Consider the following 21,613-nt stretch of genomic DNA (forward strand, 5'->3'; position numbering starts at 1 on the left):
CAAGTTTTGGAATATGGTAATCAAGACCTGTTATTCTAGTGAGAGACTCAGAGGATTTCATTGCAACTAAGATGCCATCTTTGTCTTAGTAAGAGTAATCATATAGTGCAAACAGGCATAAAGTAGTTGCAAGGAGAAAAGTATTTATCAAGAATATTGACAGGTGATTATAACTGAATCAGGAACTAGCTTGAAGCAGTACCATGACTAAAAGAAATTAAGGAAAAGTGATTAATACATGGGAGGTAGTTAACAAATATTTGTTAACAACAATGTAAAATCCCATATCTTGGGTGAGAAAGATTTGAGGTGAAATGGATGACCAGGGAAAGCAAACAGGAATTGCAGATATGAAACAGAAGATATGAGAAAGAGCACAGTGGCACAAAGAATATGAGGCTCAAGCAGAATGTTGGGGGGAGAAAACTGGAATATGAGAGGTGACTAGAACTATAGTCTAAGAAAAATTTCAAGGCTTCATTCTGCTTCCAAAAGCAAGTAGAAAGAAAAATGGCCAGGTGATTGATGTAGATGACATGGTAAAACTAATGATAGATTTATCAGGGTATTTTATCCCAAGAGAAATTAAGTGGGTTTAAGGATTAGAAGTGAACGAATGAATAAAAGCATATATAGGGTACTATGACACATTATTACTAACTTTTTATCTACAAGTTTCCTTCAATCTACTTTATCTGTCAGAACTCCAATACTACTAATTAAAATTATTAAAATATCCCTGTGTTTAAGCATTGTGGAGTGCCACCCAGAGTGAAGGATTTGATCCCAATGTTATGAAATTTTACAAGAAAGCATTATGCAGAAGTGATATCTGAGAAGGAAAAAAAAGCAGATCCAAAATTCACCACCAAGGTCATCAAAAATTACTACATCTACGTTCGATACATCATAGATGTATCGAACGTAGATGTAGTAATTTTTCTTACTTGTGTGTGTGTAAGAAGGAGAAAAGTGACAAGCATGAATAACACAATTTTATTTGTTTCCATTATGCATTCATGGGCTTCACTGTGCTGCCCTTCCTGGTATGCTACAAACTGTATCCTTTGCACAGTATGTTCCATGTCAGAATGCAGCTGGTCAAAACTGATGTTGCACACATGCTGCATTATGCTGTCTTTCTGTGTTGGCAAATTATCAGGATGATCCCATAAACCCTATCTCTGAGAAATCTCTACTAATGTCATTAATAGACATAATGAACTTAGTATACATATAAATTACATAAAGTATGTAAATATAAAAATACATATTTTGTAATCAGTACCTCCTCATATCATCAGAGTAAACCCACAACAAAGGTTACAGAGTATATTCTTTGTCCTGCTCTTTAGCCACTAATGATGCTATTAGGAATCCTATACCAGAAAGCAGAAGAAAGAATGCACTTTATAACATTTGCTTTCATTCCATTCTTGTTTCATATAATGGACCATGCTCACTCTGATGTGATGAGATACATATCATGAAATATAATTTTTTTTAAATACTTTACATAATTCTACTAAGTTCACTTAGCAGAATGTTATTGAAAGGATACCCCAAAAATCAGTTGTGGATCATCAACTAATTGTTAATATTTTTACTAATCATTGTAAAGTTAAAAGGGCTGTTATTTCTTAAACAACTATAAAACTGTATGTGTATCTGAATACAATACAGCCAATCTTACTATGACCACCAACCATTATAGTAACCCTACTCCTTATGACATGTTACCAAGAAGCCGCATTCCCACGCTATCAGCCATAAGCTAAGAGAAATTCACTACAGCAGATGTTCCATTATATTAAATCAAATCTTTGGTTCCAGTGAGAGTTGATTGCATGCGAGTTCATTTTGGCTACATATATTACCCTAACTGACATCCATTATATCATCAAGAGTTACTAGTTATACACTGTATAATGAAATCACCACCTTTCTTATTGGAGGCAACTTGAAAAACTACCTTGTTTAAATATATAAAGAGCCAACAGGCTTCATTTTGGAGATATAAACATTATTTAAATTAAGGGGATATTAGATCCCACATTGTTTTAAAACCAAATAAGAAACTCAAAGATTGGAATCAGAGAGTTTCATGCCAAATATAGTATAAAAAACTATAAAAGTATCGGCGAATACTAGCGTGAGTCAATGCAAGTAGTCCTAGAGCGTAGTACAAACACGGGCAACTCGTTGCAAAGGTGGGTAAATCTTGTACTAAAAACATGCTACAGATTTCAAACCTTTTATGGGTGGAACTGACATTAAAAAAATTAGTATTCATAATTATTAGTCTAAATCATTTTTGCATTACCGGTTGACTCATTCACAACAGAGTCCAGTGATACATTCCACTTCATCTCTCTTTGTGGAAAAAATCTCTTCCCCACTTGTTTACTGTAATCTTATAAGTTTTTCAGGAATAGCATCTTTGCTCTTTCTTTCCACTCCAGCTAATACTCTATATTATACTCTACCTCCCGCGATGAGTCTTCGGACTCCTTGGAGGTGTCACAAATAATAATAATAATATAATCATCTTTTAATTTGGTAAAACTCTCTCACTAAATCATTACTAAATCTTCATTAAATCACTGTCATATCATCTCTCTTCTTCCCACCAAACTCTGCAAATTCATATTTTCTCAATCTCTTCTCATGAGCAACATTCCAAGGTAATGATACTATCTCATCCCATCACTGGATTATTTGAAAATTAAGATATGAAGATAAATCAATAACTTGTCCAACTGTCACCTACAGATATGAGACCTGAATATTTGCAATGCGAGTGAAGGATTTGATTTCAGATTTTGAAGGGGAAATCCTTAAAAAGATATTGATGTAGCGAATGATAATGATATCTGGAGTATCAGATACAACCAACAGTTATACCAACTCTATAAAGAAACTAAAATATCCAGTTTAATCAAGTTCAAACAGTTGCACAGGACAGAGATGATGCTTTTCACATAGAAAATAACTGCATTCCTAATAAACAGTAAAATGTTTGGTAAAAGACCAAAAAGAAAACAAAAACAAGATAGATAAATACCATTACTCAATATAACAACACCATATACACTGTCAGAATAAGGAAGGGGGGGGGGGGGACACTGGTTACCTCTTCATCAGAAGTTATTGGTATTAGTGAGTGTCACATGGCTGACAGGAGATGGTATAATTAGCAGGCTAGAATGTGAGAATATAGTATTTTCATTAAGAACAGAGAGTAATAAGACATCAGGAGAGAGGTATTGCTCCTGAAAGTAGATGAATTGCAGCCAAAAAAAGTAAAAGTTCAACATTGGTGAATGTAATACACATTTAATTACACATCTGAAGTAAGATAAAGCAACAGAACAAATATATAGCTGTTGTAAAATATATCAGCAAGCGGAGAGTGAGTAATTATTATCGGAGGGACTTCAAACATGGAAACAGGCTAGAAGGATGAAAGCACACATGGATGGAAGGAAATGGATTTTTTTTTATTTATTATTATTATTATTATCCTCCCTGAAGTCAAAAGACTCATCGTGGGAGGATCCCCTCTAAGAACATAAAGTCTGTCAAGATTCATCGAGGGGAGGTCCCCCCCCCCCCCCCCCCCAAGAAACACAGTCTATCATACCACTCCTTAAACTCATTGACCATTCTCGCTCTCACCACTCCATCAGGCAATGCATTCCACGGTTCAACCACCCTCCATGCAAAGAAACCACTCCTCACCCTCTTGCTCAGTTTCCTTTCATAACTTCCAGGGATGTGCTATTGTCATCACTCCTTCCTGCTGTTCAACCAAGTGAAAGAACTCCCCAGTGTCAACCCTGTAACCATCTCTCAACAGTTTAAAAGTCTCAATCATATCACCTCTCCTTCTTCTATCCACCAAACTCTGCAGTCCACATTCCCTCAGCCGATCCTCATAACCAAAATTGTACAGTCCAGAAACCATCTTTGTCATCTGTATTTGTACCCTTTCCACAGTTAATTTATCCCCTTCAAATCCTGGGGACCACATCTGAGAACAGTAGTCTAAGTGTGGTCTGATCAGGGTCTTATACAATGGAATGATAACTCTAAAATAATCTCTATAGGTCAGCATCCTTCTCATTATTGCAGCAATCCTCTGTGTTACCTTCACCACCTTTGCAATACGTCCCTTAAATTCCAGGTTTCTATCAATCTTCAACCCCAGATCTCTTGTCTCCCCTACTTCCTCCAGTATAACTCCTCCCATAGAGTATGCAGCATCCCATTGATGTTTCCCAAACCTCAAGACCTTACATTTTGCTGCATTAAACTGACACCCCCAATCATTTGCCCATATGTCTAGCTTATTAAAATCCTCCTGCAGGGTTACCACATCTGCACTATTACTAATAATCCTTCCCAGCTCCGCATCATCCACAAACAACTGAATATCCCCTTGCAATCCACTGGCAATGTCATTGATATAAAGGTTAAACAATATAGGTCCTAGTACTGAGGCCTGTGGGACCCCACTTGTAACCCTCTGCCTCCTTGAAACTGCTCTACCATACACAACTCTCTGATACCTATCTGACAGCCGATCCTGAATCCAGTTGACCAATCTGACATCCAGACCCATGTGCTGCAACTTAAATATCAGCTTATCATGTGGCACCCTGTCAAATGCCTTTGCTAAGTCTAAGAAAATTACAGTATATGCCTTTCCCTCATCTAATGTTCTTGTAACTTTATTATAAAAGGCTAGCATATTGCAAAAACAAGAGCACCCTTTCACAAATCCATGTTGACTCTCACAGATAACATTACCCTCATCTGCCCAATGCTGTATGCGGTCCCTCACTACTTTCTCCAAGATCTTAACAACTACTGATGACACACAAACTGGCCTATATTTAGACACTTCCAATCTGTTACCGTCCTTATGCAATGGCACTATCTTACCTTCCTTCCATTGCCTGGGCACCTTTCCTGCAGCCAGATTTTCATTGAAAAGCCAGGTTAAAGGCACTGTCAGTTTCCTAGCACATTCTCTCAAAACTCATGGTGAAATACCATCCAGTCCCAAAGCTTTACTGACATCCAGAGTACTCAGTATCTGAAACACACTCTCCTCCTGTACCTCTAAATCTCAAACCTGCCCTATCCCTCTAGCATTAAAACTGACTCCTCTAGAATGAAATATTCCAATAAAGTGTTCATTGAACAATTCCACTATGTCCTTTGCATCAGTCACTCTATTCCCATTTTTATCCCACATCATTCTTCCACAGTCATTTCTCCTCTTACTGGCCACATAGCTAAAAAAATTCCCTAGGATTTTCTTTGGATCTTAGGGCCAATCTCCTCTCATATTCCAGTTTCGCTTTCCTTACCACACTAGTCACTCTTCTTGCCTGTCTCCTTATATCTCTTCCATAGCCTCTTTTTCACATGCAATTCCTGTTTAATATTGTTCGTCATCCACTTTACTCCAAATTGTGTCCTCTTTTTCACTCGTGGTATACAACTTATCATTACTGCTAACAAATATTCTTTCACAATTTCCCACGCACTAATGATATCCCGGCCTTCCAATTCCTCCCTCCATGAAACTTCCCGAAGTTGACGTCTAAGACTATTATAATCACCTGCTTTATAATTCCACATAAGTTCCTGTCTCTTTGATACTCCTGCATGTCTATTCATTTTCCAAGTCAAAACCATATGGTCACTCTCTCCAACTGGTGGGAGAGATGTCATCTCAGTTATTATCAACTCTTCTGATGCTATAACCAAATCCAAAACTCTTGAACCTCTTGTTCCCTCTGTTACATGTTGCCTAAGACATTTGTCCCTCAAAAATTCTAGAAATTCCATTCCCCTATTGCTACATGCATTTTCCTCTCTCCAATTTATACTACTGTAGTTAAAATCTCCCATAACAATCATTCTTTTTGCACTTGCCAAACTTAACTGTCTAAACATCTCCTGGTCCCCATCCTCTGTGCTCCTGGGTCTGTAGCAACACCCCACTAAATATCCTGTCTTGCCCACCTCTACCTCACACCATATGCTCTCAAAATCATTTGTCTCACTGCCTTCCAAAGCCTCCACTATTAGAGGACATAGGTCGTCACTTATCATAAGCAGTACCCCATCACCACACTTTCCCTTCCTATCCTGCCGAAAAATGCTGTACCCAACGATATCTATTCCTGTTATTATATCCTCTTCTGTCAACCACATTTCAGTGATCCCAATAATGTTTGGCCAGGCTGATGCTATCTGCGGCACCAATTCCTCTCCCTTATTCCGGATACTCCTGGCATTAGTATAAAGCATATAAATGCCATTGTTTTTATACCCAGCATTATCCCCTCTAGACTCCGCTGGGCTCAGTGTTACCTGATGTCATCTCCCTTCTCCCAAGTATCCATTCCCACAAGAGGCCATCCCTGCTATCATCCTCCCTGGGACACATTGACTCGTTCAGAACAGTAATCTCTCCAGATGCCTACGTCCTTCCTCATTCAAATGTAAGCGGTCTCTAGCATACAATTCCTCTCTTTCCTCAAACACACTCCAAGCATCCACATATACCAGTCCTCTCTCGTCACACATTCTAGCTATTATGTCATTCAATATTACTGCTCTTCTGCTCAGTTCATCATTATCATACCTAGGCAACACGCACACTTTTCCTCTCTGTCTTCTTCCGTACAGCCTCAAGCAAAAATCTCATATCTCTCACTGCCCGACTTACATTACCACTCAAGTCATTTGTTCCTACCATCACAATCATCTCATCCACCCTTTCACCTCTCTTAATTGCCATAGCCACCCTTTCTATTGTTCCTCCTGGCAAACACTCCTCATGCATCCTATCTTGAACACCATGGATCATTGAGTCGCCATACATTATACCTCTTACCATTCCCTCTCTTATTGTTTCCATTCTCTCCTCTTCTAGCACTCCCATTTATCTCTCTCATTCCCTCTCTCCTACTGTTTCCATTTTCTCCACTTCTAGCACTTCCATATCCCTCTCTCATTCCGTCTCTCCTACTGTTTCCATCCTCTCGTCTTCTAGCATTCCCATACCTCTCTCTCTCTCATTCCATCTCTCCTACCGTTTCCACTCTCCTCTTCTAGCACCCCCATACCTCTCACTCATTCCCTCTCTTCTATTGTTTCCTTTCTCTCCTCTTCTAACACTCCCAAAATTCTCTCTCTCCCCTACTCTGATTTGCCTTGCATTTATCTCTTCCATTCTCCTAATGTTATCTTTCATACTTCTGCTCTCAATCACAAAACATTCTGCCTCCTCTTTCAGCTCATCTATCTCCCTCTGCAGGTCAGTCACTCTTAATCTAAATTCACTCTCCCAAACAAAACCATCTCCTAAACTTTCACAGTCACTCACACCTTCCACACTATCAAAAGTAACTCATTCATATATATATTTTATTCATTCTCTCCTATCACACTACTTGTCTTCCTACATTCATTCCCCATTCCTGGAGCAACAAGGTCGGATACTGATATTTCTAATGCACTTATTTCCTCCAACTGCCTGCATTTTGCGCACATACGCTCTCCGCTCTCTTTCACAAGCCACATATCCAATTCCCAAGACGCATACATGCTGCAATTACTGCATGCCACAAAAGTCCCTTGCGAATACTTAGATATAATTACATAATACAGCATGTTATGGAAAGTACAAGGATTTGACAGTGCTGGATTTAGTAACTGCATCAGAAGATTTGTCTGCAACTAAAGTGACCACATTGCTGCCAGCTATGAGAGTGATCATGTGGTCTTGACCAGGAAGGTGGCTAACCATTTAGAATTTTCAATTAAGAAATGGTATATGTGGAATTACAGAGCTGATAATTACACAAAACTTAGTAGACCACTTGGAGCAGCGCCATTATAAAAGAAACTGCAGGAATAAAATATTCAGAGTGAATGAGAAATGGTGGAGTACTTGAAAGAAGTAATAGTTGATTGCATACCTTAGGGATAAGAGTTAGGGATAAATGGATGAGTGCTTAATGAATGCTGATGGCATGACTGAAACAGATGAAATAAATTGTTGAATGATAATTTTATAAAGGGATATCATCTAGGTGGAGATATTGCAGTAACAGATATGACAGGAACTGATGTGGAAATAGGCAGACAAACTAGAGATGGATATTACTCAACCTTTATATGAATACAGCTGTGGGATTGGATAGTATATCAGCTTGCATGTTATTATGAGATTGTGCTAGAATATTGGTAGTGCCTTTGATCAGATATTATAAGATATTCTCATTTTTGTTTCTATGGAATAGAAAGTATGGGGGGGGATTAAGAATGACAGATTATTTAGTAATGGATTAAGTGAGTGTGTGCATGGAATAAATAGTGCAAAAATACATACACAGAGATTGCTGAGCGATATATAAAAAAATGTAAATTTATATAAATTTTTTTTCTCTCACAGAACAGTGAGTGAGTGGAATAGTTTGCCTTTAGTGGTAGTGAGTGCATCTAGTGTGAATGAATTTAAATGAAGGTATAACAGCAGATTTGGGTGATTTAGAGCCTCCCTCGATGAGTCCTTGACAAGAGATCTGTGAGCGATAGTGGATAAGGATCTGAAATTTAGGGGACACATAGCCAAAATTGTAAAGACAACACAAAGGCTTTTGGGAATGATGCAGAGGACACTGACTTGTAGAAGTAGGGAGATTTTTGTTCCGTTGAATAAGGTTTTGATTAGGCCACACATGGACTATTGTGCCCAGATTTGGTCACCTGGTTTTCAGAAGGATGAAGAGATGTTGGAGAGGGTCCAGAGGCAACTGACTAAGGTAGTTTCTGACCTCTAGAATGTCGAGTATGAGGAAAGATTGAGAAGATGTAATTTGCAGAGTCTGGTGGACAGGAGGAAGAGGGGAGATATGATAGAGACCTACAAGTTGGTAAGGGGTTGTTGTTATAGGATCATTGCTGGAGAAGTTCTACAGAAAATAGTGGGAGATCGGGGGAGAACCAGAGGTCATCCCTGGAAACTGTATAAAGAGGGTGTGAGAGGCAGGTTTTTTTCTTGTAGAGTTGTAAATGATTGGAATGCCTTGCCTGAGAATCTTGTCTGCAAGGAGTTTGTGTGTGTTTAAGACATATATGATGAGGTGTGTGTGATAAAAGAATCTCCCAGATGAGTCTTTGACTCCATGAGGTCTTGGGTAATAATAATAACGTGAGAGAAGATCAGGGACAAAAAAAAAACATCAGCAGGGGTAAAGGATATCGAGTTAAAAAGGAGCAAAAAAGATATTCTGCTGTACGGGAATTCTATAATTAAGGGTGTGAAGGATGGTAGAGTAATTAAAGCATGTTATCCAGGGTCAAAGATTAAGGATATAACTGAGGCTGTGAAATTGCAGGATAGAGCGAGTGAGATTATTGCAGTTATAGGGACGAATGATCTAGGTAGTGAAAGATTTTCTGTGAGATAGGATTTGAAGGATTTAATGATAGCAATGAATGCAAAGAGTGAGAGTGGAAAGATCATGAGTGTGCTACCAAGATTTGATAGTGATGAATTAAACAGAAGAGCAATTATAGTAAATGGAATGATGTCAAGATTGTGTAAAAGCTTTTGCAAAGAAATGAAACTGAATATTCATTTTATGAATGTCTGGGATGAGTTTGATAAAAGGAAAGAGTTTTTAAGAGAGATGGTTTGCACTTAAATGGATTGGATGCTTGGCATTTAGAACATTTATTGATAAAGGATAGAGTAAATGGTCAAAAACAGGGAAATGGGATTTGCTATGGAGGCAGGTGATAGTCAGCTGTAAATAGTACTAAGGTCATTAATCGCTGTGAATTTGGGATTAATTGTTTGCAGAAAATTAACAGTATATAGAGTGGGCTAATTCACACACTGGGAGATTATGGGAGGAAGGGAGTATTGCAGTTTATGTATATCAATGCTCGAAGTATTCGGAATAAGTGTGAAGAATTTTTGTCATTACTTAGTGCAACTTGGCCAAAAATTACAGGAATTAGTGAAACATGGTTAATTAAGAATGATATAGTTATAGGGATTGAATGTAAGGGATACAGTATTTTCAGGCAGGACAGAGATGACAGAATGGGGGGGAAGGATTTTACTAATGATAGCCGAAGCATTAAAGCCAAAAAAGGTATAAGTGCCTCAAGGTGACAGGTATGTAGAGGGCTCTTTGGTGTGAGATAGAGATCGACAGGGCAAAATATGTAATTGGTTATTGTTATAATTCAAAGGGTATAAGGGTATAATGTAAATATTATGGGGGATTTTAACTTTGGGGACAGATTATGAGAAGGAATGGTCACAAGGAACAAAGGAAATGGAGTTTATAAGTTGCAGTTGTTAAGAGATAACTATCTGAGACAGCATGTACTGGAAGGGACAAGAGATCTGAGTGTGTTAGATTTAGTCATAATATCGGAGAACACATCAATAAGTAATTTAGTTACACTGTCTCCACTTGGGGGAAGCAATCATGTGGTCTTGACCTGAGAGATTGTAAGATGTGCTGAATAATCTATTAAGAAGAGATATATGTGGAATTACAAGGCTGGTGATTATGACAAGCTGAGAAGTCAGCTTTCAATGCTATGGCATGAGAATTTGAAAGGGAGAGATGTTGATGATGCATGGGAGATTGTCAAGGAGTATTTAAAGAAAGCTGTATCAGACTGTATTCCCAGAGTCAGAAGGAGAAATCAAGTAGCAGTAAGATAGATGAATAATATTATTAATCAGGAGTTGCAGATAAAGAAAAAGTTGTGGAGGAAGTATAAAGAAAAAGGTGATCAGCATTCCCATGAGCAGTACAAGGTACAAGCAAAGAGAGTAACCTGTATGGTAAGGAAAGCCAAAGCTAATTATGAGAGGAAGCTAGCTGATGAATCCAAAAGACACCCTAAGGAGTTCATTTGCTATGTGGCAAGTAAAAGGAAGAATAACCATGGAAAGATTACTTTAAGAAGTGTTGATGATAGGGAAATTACAGAAGCAAATCAAATAGCTGAGTTGCTTAGTGATCATTTTGCAATAGTGTACCATCTTGGTTGTGATATTGCAGTGTCAAATGTGTCATTGACTGATGAGAGTCTAGAGATAGACAAAAATAGAGATGCTTAATATATTACAGAACCTTAATGCTAATACTGCCATTGGGTTAGATGGCATATCGGCCCATGTGTTACGAGAATGTGCAAGAGAATTAGCACCTCCTCTAACCAGGCTATTTAATTTAAGCCTCAGTTCTGATAAAGTACCAATAGAGCAGAAAGAGGGGAAAATAATTCTACTGTACAAGGGAGGCTCCAAGACTGAGGATGTAAATTATAGACCAATCAATCAATGTAGAGTGGTGGCTAAGGTTTTGGAGAAATTGGTAAAAATTAGAATTCAGGACTGGGTGGACAGCAATATGATACTTTATAAGGGGCAACATGGTTTTGTGAAGTGTAGGTCTTGCCTTAGTAATAGTGGAGATGGATAAAGGAAATCCTAACTCAGTGATACTGCTGGACTTTGCAAAGGCATTTGACAGGATTCCACATTGAACTCTTGCATAAATTAGAGCAAATGGGTATGGATCCAAAGCTGGTGATTTGGATTAGAGGGTGGCTGGTAGATAGATATCAAAGAGTGGTTTATGGAGGAGCTGAGTCCAGGAGAAGGCAGGTGACTACTGGTGTACCTCAGGGCTCAGTGTTTGGTCCTCTGTTGTTTAATTTGTACATCAATGATATTGGGAATACTTTGAAAGGAAATATCCACTTGTTGCTGATGATGCAAAATTAGGAAGAGCAATAGTCAATTCAGATGATGTAGATATCTTGCAGGATGACTTAAATAGGCTGACAGCATGGACTAAGGTAAATGGCTGTTAGTTTAATGTGGCTAAGTGTAAGGTGATGCACTTTGGGAGGATGAGATCACATGCTGATTACTATATTAATGGAACTGAATTGCGAGAAGTTGACAAGCCAAAGGACCTGGAAGTTATTGTGGACAGAGAACCTAAGTTTAAAGGTCATATCGCAAAGATTGCCAAAACATCACATCAAATTACATGGTTGTTGAAGAACGCACTAACAAGCAGGGATAACGAAGTTATTGTTCCACTTTATAAGGCATTAGTAAGACTGCATTTGGACTACTGCGCACAGATTTGGTCACCTGGATTTCGTGGTGATGAAAAAATGTGGAGATGTGGAGAGGATTCAGAGGCGAGTCACTAAGACTGTTGCAGGTCTGTGGGATGTTCCCTACGAGGATAGATTGAAGATCTGTGGGCTCCAAAAACTAGCTGATAGATGAAGGAGAGGAGATATGATAGAGGCATATAAATGATTAAGGAGATTTTATAGGATTGATTTTGTTTGTTATGTTCCATCGAGTCGTTTTTGACTCCAGGTGATTCTATGAACATGTAGTGTCCATTCAGATCTGTCCCTGGCCATATCTTTCATAATTTCCAGGCACATTCCAGTTTCTTCTTTAACTCCATCCACCAATCTAATTCTTGGTTTTCCTCTTTTCCTACTTCCATCAACTTTAGCAAGCATCATCATCTTCTCCAGACGGTCATTTGCTCGTATAACATTTCCAAAGTATGACAATTTTTGCTTGATGATCATAGCTTCAAGGGAGCAATCTGGCTTTATTCTATCTATCACTCATTTACTGGTTTGCTTGGCAGTCCATGGTATTCTTAGTAAGTGCCTCCAAACCATAATTCAAATGAATCTATCTTCCTTCTTTCACTCTTTCTCAGGAACCAACTTTCACATCCATACAGTACCACAGGGAATACCATTGCTTTCACGATTCTGATTTTTGTTGCAAGGCTAATATCTTTATCTTTAAAGATCTTCCTTAAATTTGTCATTACTTTCTTTTCAAGTAATAATCATCTTCTAACTTCTTCAGTACAATACCCATCTTTATTAATTTGGGATCCTAGGAGCACAAAATTGTTAACTGCTTCCATTTTCTTCCCATCTACTTCAAAATCATTAAGTTCACATGTTGCCATAACTTTTGTCTTCTTGAAGTTAATTTTAAGGCCATATTTAGCCCTTTCTTCTCTAATTTTCATAATAAGTTCTTCCAAATCTTCTTTGCATTCTGCTAGCAAGGTGGTATCATCTGCATACCTCAAATTATTAATATTTCTTCCACCAATTTTAATTCCAACCGAAGACTTCTCCAGCCCTGCCATTCTTAAAATGTATTCGCTGTACAAGTTAAACAGGTATGGAGATAAAATACATCCTTGTCGCATCCCTTTACCTATTGTGAAATATTCAGTTTCTCCAAGATCTGTCCGGACAGTAGCTTCTTGTTCATAATAAAGATTCTTCAGAAGGATAATGAAATGCTCTGGTACTCCCATCGTTCTTAACACATTCCACAGTTTCACATGATCTACAGAGTCAAAAGCCTTACTATAGTCAAAGAAACAAAGGTAGATTTTTTTTTGATATTATTGTGCTCTTTCTATTATCCATTTCACATTGACGATCTGCTCTCTTGTTCCTCTGCCTTTTCAAAATCCTGTTTGTCTGGGATTTCTCTCTTGAATAGTTCCAGTCTTTTCTGAATGATCTTAAGACTTTACTTGCATGAGAAATCGGTGCTATAGTTCTGTAATTTTTGCACTCTTTTGCATCACCTTTCTTCAAAAAAGGTATATAAACTGATTTTTTCCATTCCCTAGGCCATGTAGTCGTGATCCAAATTCGCTGACATAGAGCCGTTAAAATTTTAACTGATGATATTTTTAAGACCAGTGCAGGAAGGGAGAGAATGAGGGGCCATCCCTGGAGATTATGTAAGAATGTGGTTAACAAAGGGTGTTAGGACTAGATTTTTTGCTTGGAGGATTGTGAATGGGTGGAATGTGTTGCCAGAGGTGGTTGTGAATGCTTCGTCTGTGAATGAATTTAAGGAGAAGTATGATAGGTATTGTGTAAATAATGGTTAGTGTGTCAATGTAGGGTCTCCCACGATGAGTCTTTTGACTCCATGGATACGTTAAAATAATAATTCTCAGCTCTGGGTGGGTCCTAAGGTAGTGGCAAGAGGGTAAAATAACTCCATTGCATAAAGGAAGTTCCAAGAATGAAATAGCAAATTATCAACTGACCAGCATCTCGGGAGTTGGTGGTCAAGGTATTGAAGAAGCTGGTTAAGGACATATAATTGATGGATAAGAATAGAACATTTTATGGGAGAGGGCATGGTTTTGTGATTGGTAGATTGTGCCTCAGCAATTTGCTCACTTTTCATAAAAAGTAATAGCTGAGTTGGGTAAAGGGAGTGGCTACACAGAGATACTGCTGGACTTTGCAAAGGCATTTTAGAAGATAATACTGCATGAAATTCTGTTACATAAATTGGAGTAAACAGGGATGGATATGAAGCTGGCTGTATAGATAATAGAATTGCTCATGGATAGATATTAGAGAGCAGTTTATTGGAAGATTGAGAAGTCCAGGAGAAGAGAAGGCTTGTGACTATTGGTGTGCTGCAGACCTCTGTATTCAGGACACCGCTATTTAATTTATACATTAATGATATAGGAAACGATCTCAGGGGAAATTCAGTGATTTATCAATTATCCAAACTTCAACTAATTGACTTATGAATGGGTTAGATGCCAACTGATTCCTGACAGTGCAGCACCATGTAATTATACCTTCAGTTATTCAATGCTTCATTATTCAACATGCAAATTGCTTTCCCACTGTGTTTGGATAACTGAAGGATTAATTAATGTATTCAGCTGTTTGCTGAGTACAAAAGATTACCAGATATGCATTATACTGATTGACCTGGTCTGCAGGTAATTGATGAGGCTAGTGATTTGAGAATGCTAGTGGTGTGTGAGTTGAAATTCAGAAGGCAAACTGCAAAAGGTGGCTAAAACAGCTCATAGGTTTACTTGACAAGCAGACATAATTTATAAAACTATGATATGGCTCCATCTGAACTACTAGGAGCAGATCTAGTCACCTGAGTTTCTTGGGAATAAGGAAATCATAGAGAGAGAATCCAGTGGTGAATGATCCAGATGGTGATAGGTCTATGGGATGCTTCATAAGAAAATAGGTTGAAGATTTGTGGGTTACAGAAATAAGCTGATAGGTGGAAAACAGAAGATATGATAGACAACAGTTATTAATATTATTACATTGGGCATCTCTATGAAGTCTGTAGTCTTTGAGAGGGGGGGGTAAACATTTCAAACCCTAAACAAGCTTCAACCAGCATTCACCAATATCTGTCATAATTTGCTTTGAACTCATTCAATTCAAAGTATTCACAGACTCTGGAAAGTCATTCCAAGAGAACTAAGGATAGCCCCTAGTTCTCCTACTACTAGTTATGTAGTGGAAAATTTCCTCTGTCAGTCTTATAAATAATCTTTAAGTAATTTATGAATCTATTATATCTACCCTTCTCTGCCTTAACCAATTTATGTAACCAGCAAATCTCCATAAATTAAAGATACCAAGAAATTATATACTTAGTTTAATCCCTGATCCAAGTGTAAGCAAACAAGTTTGTGCCCAAACTATTTGCAGGACTGGAGCAGCTCGTATAAGGAAGCTCATGACACATCACTTGTGCTTTGCATTATGGGATACTAAGGCATCTCCTTGTAGACATGTATAATTCTATGCATTATGGGAAGGGTCACTACTCAGACCGGTTTTGACCTTTATTGGGGTCTCATCAATGGGAGCCAGATCCAGAGATGATATACTAACGTTGAAGTAATGCAGAAGTAGAAGTCATATTTTCATATATGAGTAGTCAAATTTAATAATAAAGTGAGACACCTTTTGGGGTATCCCAAAAGGTGTCTCACTTTATTATTAAATTACTCTGGATCAAAACTGGTCTGGGTAGTGACCCTTCCGATAATGCATAGTTTTATACATGTCCGCAAGGAGATGTGCTTTGCATTATGGGATACTAAGGCAAGTGATGTGAAGTTTCCTTATACGAGTTGCACCAGTCCTGAAAATAGTTCAGGAGCAAACTTGTTTGCTTACACTTGGATAAAGGATTAAACCAAGTACAGTTGGGTCTCTTTTTATGCGGCAGATATGTTCCACAGAAAATCGCATATAAAAAATCACACAAAAAAGACCTAACTTACGTTGAAAAATTAGGGACATGTTTCATAATTTTCTAAAACCCCATAAAACTGAAGCAATTAATTAAAATAAACCTAAAATCGCATTAAAAAATTCATAAGAATGCCTAAGTTTGTTTTAAAGCTTTATTCATTTAATTTTATTGAAAAGTACCATTTTTTTTTTACATTTTTTCATAATAATTATCATCGCTATTAGACAATATTCAGCAATGTTTGCGAACTGGTGCAAAATCACTTTCATCACCAGAAAATATAGTCAGCACATGAGATCTGTATGGTAAAAGCAATGATTCTTCACAAACAGAATTGGCTTCACCCTCCTTCTGTACTGATTTTTTTCTTCTGACAATGTAATCAGTGATTAAACTTTGATCTGACGATGATTTTACTAATTTTCTTATACAGCTTGCAATATCCAGACATACAGTTCTTCTGCTCACATTAGAATTTAAAGGTTCGTTCAGAATTTGTGTCATTAACAAGAAAATGATTTTCCAATTTATTTTTCAAGACCATCTTGAATTATATTTGCCAGTGAGGGGGACAGATTTTTCTTCCACTTCACTATCATTTGCTGGATCTTCGACGATATCTAAAGTTAATCGATATACAATAATATCATCATCACTTAAGGCATTATCCACAAGCAATTTGTCCACATCATGCTGGCTAAAAGTATCAAAACCATGTGCCAAAGTAATGATTTCTGCTGATAATGTAGATGTTTGAATGGTTGCACTGTTTGTAACACATTCAGGCCAAGCTGCTTTCCAGCAGGCATTTAAAATTTATGGTCTTATTTCAGCGATAGCAGATGCAACAAGATTTAAACAGTCCAAAATAGAATTTTTTTTTCCAAGCATTAGTGGATTATGGCAATGATGCAGAGGATACTGAAATGTAGAAGTAAGGAAGTTATGGTTGGATTATGGATTGCATGGATTAATGTGCATAGATTTAGTTGGTTTTCAAAGGTAAAAAAGGGTTCAGAGATGATTAAGTCCAGAGACTAAGGTGGTTACTGGCCTATGGAATGTTGAATATGAAGAGAGATTGAAGGATGCAATTTGAAAAGTAAAATGGATAAGAGGAGGACATGGTGAGATATGATTTTGCATATGGGATACGAAAAAGCTGGTAAGGAGTTATTACCAGATCAATGTGGACTAGGTTTTTTTGTAGAATTGGAGACAGGGAAAGGACAAGAGGCCACCACCCCTAGATGTATAAGGGAAATGTGAGCAGGAAGGATATGAGTAGGTTTTCTGTAGGTAGGCAGAGTAACAGGTGAATGGAATGCATTGCATGAAGGCAGTACATGCATTTAAGGCAAAAAACTGTGTGTGCGTGCATGACAGTGGGAAACTTAGCTATCCCTTCTCACCTGTGAACTCCATGGAGGTCTGATGTGATGATGATAAGTCTTTGACCATACTTCCACTCTATTTTTATCTTTCAAGATCTCTACATTTTCTTTATTAATTACTGCTTTACCCAATTTTGCATCATTCAGCAAACAACTGAATATTTCCTTTCAGATCATTTCCTATATCATTAATATACAAATGAAATAGCAGTAGTCCAAGTACAGATCCCTGCAGCAACCTGATAGTTGTAGTCTTTCTCCTTTACTCTACTTCTAAATAAATGACTTTCTGATAACTCTCCATCAGCAACATCACCTGCTTCATAACCATCTCCATTTTTTGCAAACAAATTCCATGTGGAATCTATAACATGCCATTGCAAAGTTCAGCATTATCACTGTTTAGCCATTACTTTTATCCAACTTAGCTATCCCTTTATTATAAAAAGCTACCAAAGCAGCATTTATCCTTCACAAAAAAATTCCCCCCTCCCTGCCTAGAGTGTCTCATTTCTGTTCACCAATTTCTGATAATTGGTGAAAAAAAATGGGACTCCAATAACTTGCCTACCACTCCTCAGATGGTGATCTGTTGACTTTATCTCAATCTTGGAGTCTCCTTTATGCAATGGAACTATTTTCCCTGTTTCCATTCTCTTGGGAACCCACTTAGAGCTGAGACTGAAATCAAGCAATGTGATAAAGGCACTGCCAATTCCCTTGTACATTGTCATAATATGCATTTGATATATCGGGGCATATATTCCAGGTGCACTAGGTGCTCATCCACGAAACATCAGTATCACCGATATTATATTTTTGCATTTATTCCTGTTAAAGACTCTCCTAATTGTTTGAAGACTTTGCGTGATTCCGAAAATTAAACACAGTATACTAATGCTTCATTGCCCTCTTCAAGAATAATGAAGCATTAGTGCTTCATTATCCTCTATGTAAAGTGCCCTCTTCATATTCATGAAGAGGACACTTTTCGATGCATAAACATTGCGTCACATTCGTGTTAATAGCCCAGGTGCGCTTTCAAAATGCATACACTTTTGCGCCCTTTGAAAATATGTAAAGAGGGTGCAATGGGTCAAATTCTTAGCGTTGTAGTATTTTTAAACCACTGAGAAGGCATGGCTAGGTGGAGCTCACTCACCACTTAGCTTCTGTGATTGGTTATTGTGTCAACCAATCCCATTGAATGTTGTCACTTGTCATGAGTTGAGCACTTTCTGTATGATGGCTGTATTACAAACAGCCATTACACGTTTTCTGGAACTGAAAATTTGAAAGTGGATGTTAGGAGGAAAAAACCTAAATGTTTCTCTTGCTATGCAGTATAGCATCTGTTGAGGTTGCAAAGTTTTTTAATGGTATACAGGCATTTTTATTCTAGTCTTCGGAAACAACAGACAGTAAAAAATCTCTCTTCCTGAATAAAAATGAATATTCTGTGTATTATAAGACATTGTTGATCTACAAAAAAAAATACCAGCAGATGTGAGATCGATAAGACAGACAAACCACTGATATTAAAAAAAAAAAAAAAGAAACCCTAAGGAATGTAAGATTCTGAAAAGTATGGATAACTCCAATAATAATCGGATGTTATCTACTCTGAGTCTCAGTAAACAAAAGAAAATTCTTAGAAAATGGAACGAAATATACACAAACCAGAGAAATGCACATAACATGGGCAACAAATTTTACAAAATGGTTGGCTGCTCCATCAAACCATATTTATTCCTGCCATACTCTGTCTACTCGTAAGTTTTTTTTTTTTATTAATTATACAATCATAAATTTACTTATTCGTGTCTACTTTATGGGCTTGTGCTATTCGTTTTACCCAGCAACTTATAGCACACATATCACAAATGTTAATTATTAACAATTCGTTTAGCATTAATGAAAGTATTTCTACTCACACTTAGTCTTTCCTTTCATTTCCTATTCTTACATGTCTTATAAATGATGGTTCACATATTTTCATCTTTGAGTATTTCAAATATACCAACCAAATATAGCATTCTCTTTCATTGTTGTTTTCTAATAAATCCTAAAACAAACCAATTGTTCCCCACTGCAGAAGTATTCAAAGTTATCCTGCAATTAATTGCATTGGACAAATTAAGATGAGCGTTGATGCGCTATACACTCTCAAACATCGATAAAAATGCAATCATACGGTCATGTGCGTCTACAGAGGGGGGGGGGGGGGAAGACATTGTGGAACTCCCCTGTTGGGATTGAGTAAAAAAATTCCACAAATTATAATCATAAAAGTGATTGAGATATGCAACCTTACACCCTCGACCGTGGGACGCTTTTTCTGTCTTAAAATTTTATTATGGATTGGCCTGTTTTGGCCCACGGCCGGGTAGCCATAGAACATGTGTTTTATTGCAGCAATAAAGCATGTATTCCTGTTTTAAGTTCATCCTTTTCTGATTTGTGAAAAAATGAACTGTTATGAACAATGACCAGTGTTCGTTTGCCCTCTGTGTCTAGTGAATCGCTGAGTGAAGTGTGAATTGTAAATTTATAGTGAAACAAATTTAAACAGAAAAATACATTTTTAAGAGGTATGTAATTTAATATTATTTTACTTGTTAGTTTTATGATTTTTTTTTTTTTGCTTTTAAACTGAAATAATTTGATTATAATTTTGGGATTAATTAGTTGATTTTTAATAAAATATGCCGGTCAATGTTTTTATATATGAAATTGTGCTAAAAACTTTATTAATTCCGAGTACTTCCCCCCCCCCCCCCCAAGAATTAAAGATCATTAAAATCAATGTAAAATAAAAATAATGTATTTATAGTTTACATCAACAAATAATTACATAAAAAAATGCTAAAAGACGTTTATTGATTTATAGCTTTGCCCCCCCCCCCCCCCTGAAAATTTTTTGCAGACACCCATGCATACAGTCAAATTGACTTGAAATTTGTAGCGTGGGTTGCATAATCCACACAACAGCATACCCAACTGAAATGGGCACGCGACGCCACTGATATAGATATATATATACATACTAGCTAATCCATAACTGTGTTCACATTAATGGTCTGTAATAGTCTGTGGTTTCAGTACATCTACCTCCACATTTCCTGTCACATTTGTTACTGCAATATCTCCATTGGGATGATACATCTTTGCAAAATAACTCAAAAATGCAACTATTTTGTCTTCTTCAATTACCTCCCTACCACTTGCATTTGTCAGACTTAGTCTACTGTCATCATTCTTCCTTTTACTTGCCATAAACCAAAACTTTTTGGGATTACAATTGGCTTTCACATCTAATTTTGCCATCCCGTACTGTGCTTGTGTTTGCTGATCCCTTTCCTATTTAAATTACATCCACATTCTCTCATTTTTTTTGTTTGTTTTTAATGATACTACTCATCTTTTTTAACTTTCACTCAGTTGATTTATCCTCCTGACTACATATGCAGTCTGCTTCTACTTAATTTAAACATCCCTTTGGTAATTCCTGTGACTTGGGAGTATCTAACCCTTGCTATCCAGCAGGATTAGATACTACTCTGTAATTCCAAATATACCACTTAATTGAAAATTTGACATGTTTGTCTCCTTCTCATTTGCCAACATATGCCATCTCATGTAATTATTTCTTTAATAACTGCATCAAATCTATTTCCTTCTGCTCGGGTGTCTTTTATTACCTTCCAGTCTATGTTCCTATACGTCCTCATAACTCGCTCTCTGTCACTGAACTTATTTGCCAATGCCATCCTTCAAATTCCCAAGTCTACAGCAGCAAATCAAGTGTTTATTTTGTCCTGTTAGCATCTAGCACTTCAAATGACTTCTTGCTGAATTCCTATTTCTTTTTGGCTTCAGTTCTCCTGCTTATCATCAGCCCCCCCCCATTCTTTACTCTCTATACTCTCTGAAAATACTATATCCCTCACATTCTATCCCACTAACTATATCCTCTGTCAGCCATATCTCATTTACTGCCAATAATTTAGCCAAGAAGAACTAACCAGTG

The 21,613-nt window shown here is 37.3% G+C and overlaps 1 protein-coding gene across 1 annotated transcript in view; it reads left to right on the plus strand.

Annotated features, from left to right (window-relative positions):
* Positions 1 to 21,613, plus strand: part of LOC150093586 (uncharacterized) — a 185,720-nt gene that overhangs the window by 159,735 nt on the left and 4,372 nt on the right. The gene's annotated exons all lie outside the window — the stretch shown is intronic.

The sequence above is a fragment of the Typopeltis vanoorti genome, chromosome 23, assembly GCF_054136105.1.
Source record: "Typopeltis vanoorti isolate ZY-2024b chromosome 23, IOZ_Tvanoo_1.0, whole genome shotgun sequence".
NCBI classification, from domain to species: Eukaryota; Metazoa; Arthropoda; class Arachnida; order Uropygi; family Thelyphonidae; genus Typopeltis; species Typopeltis vanoorti.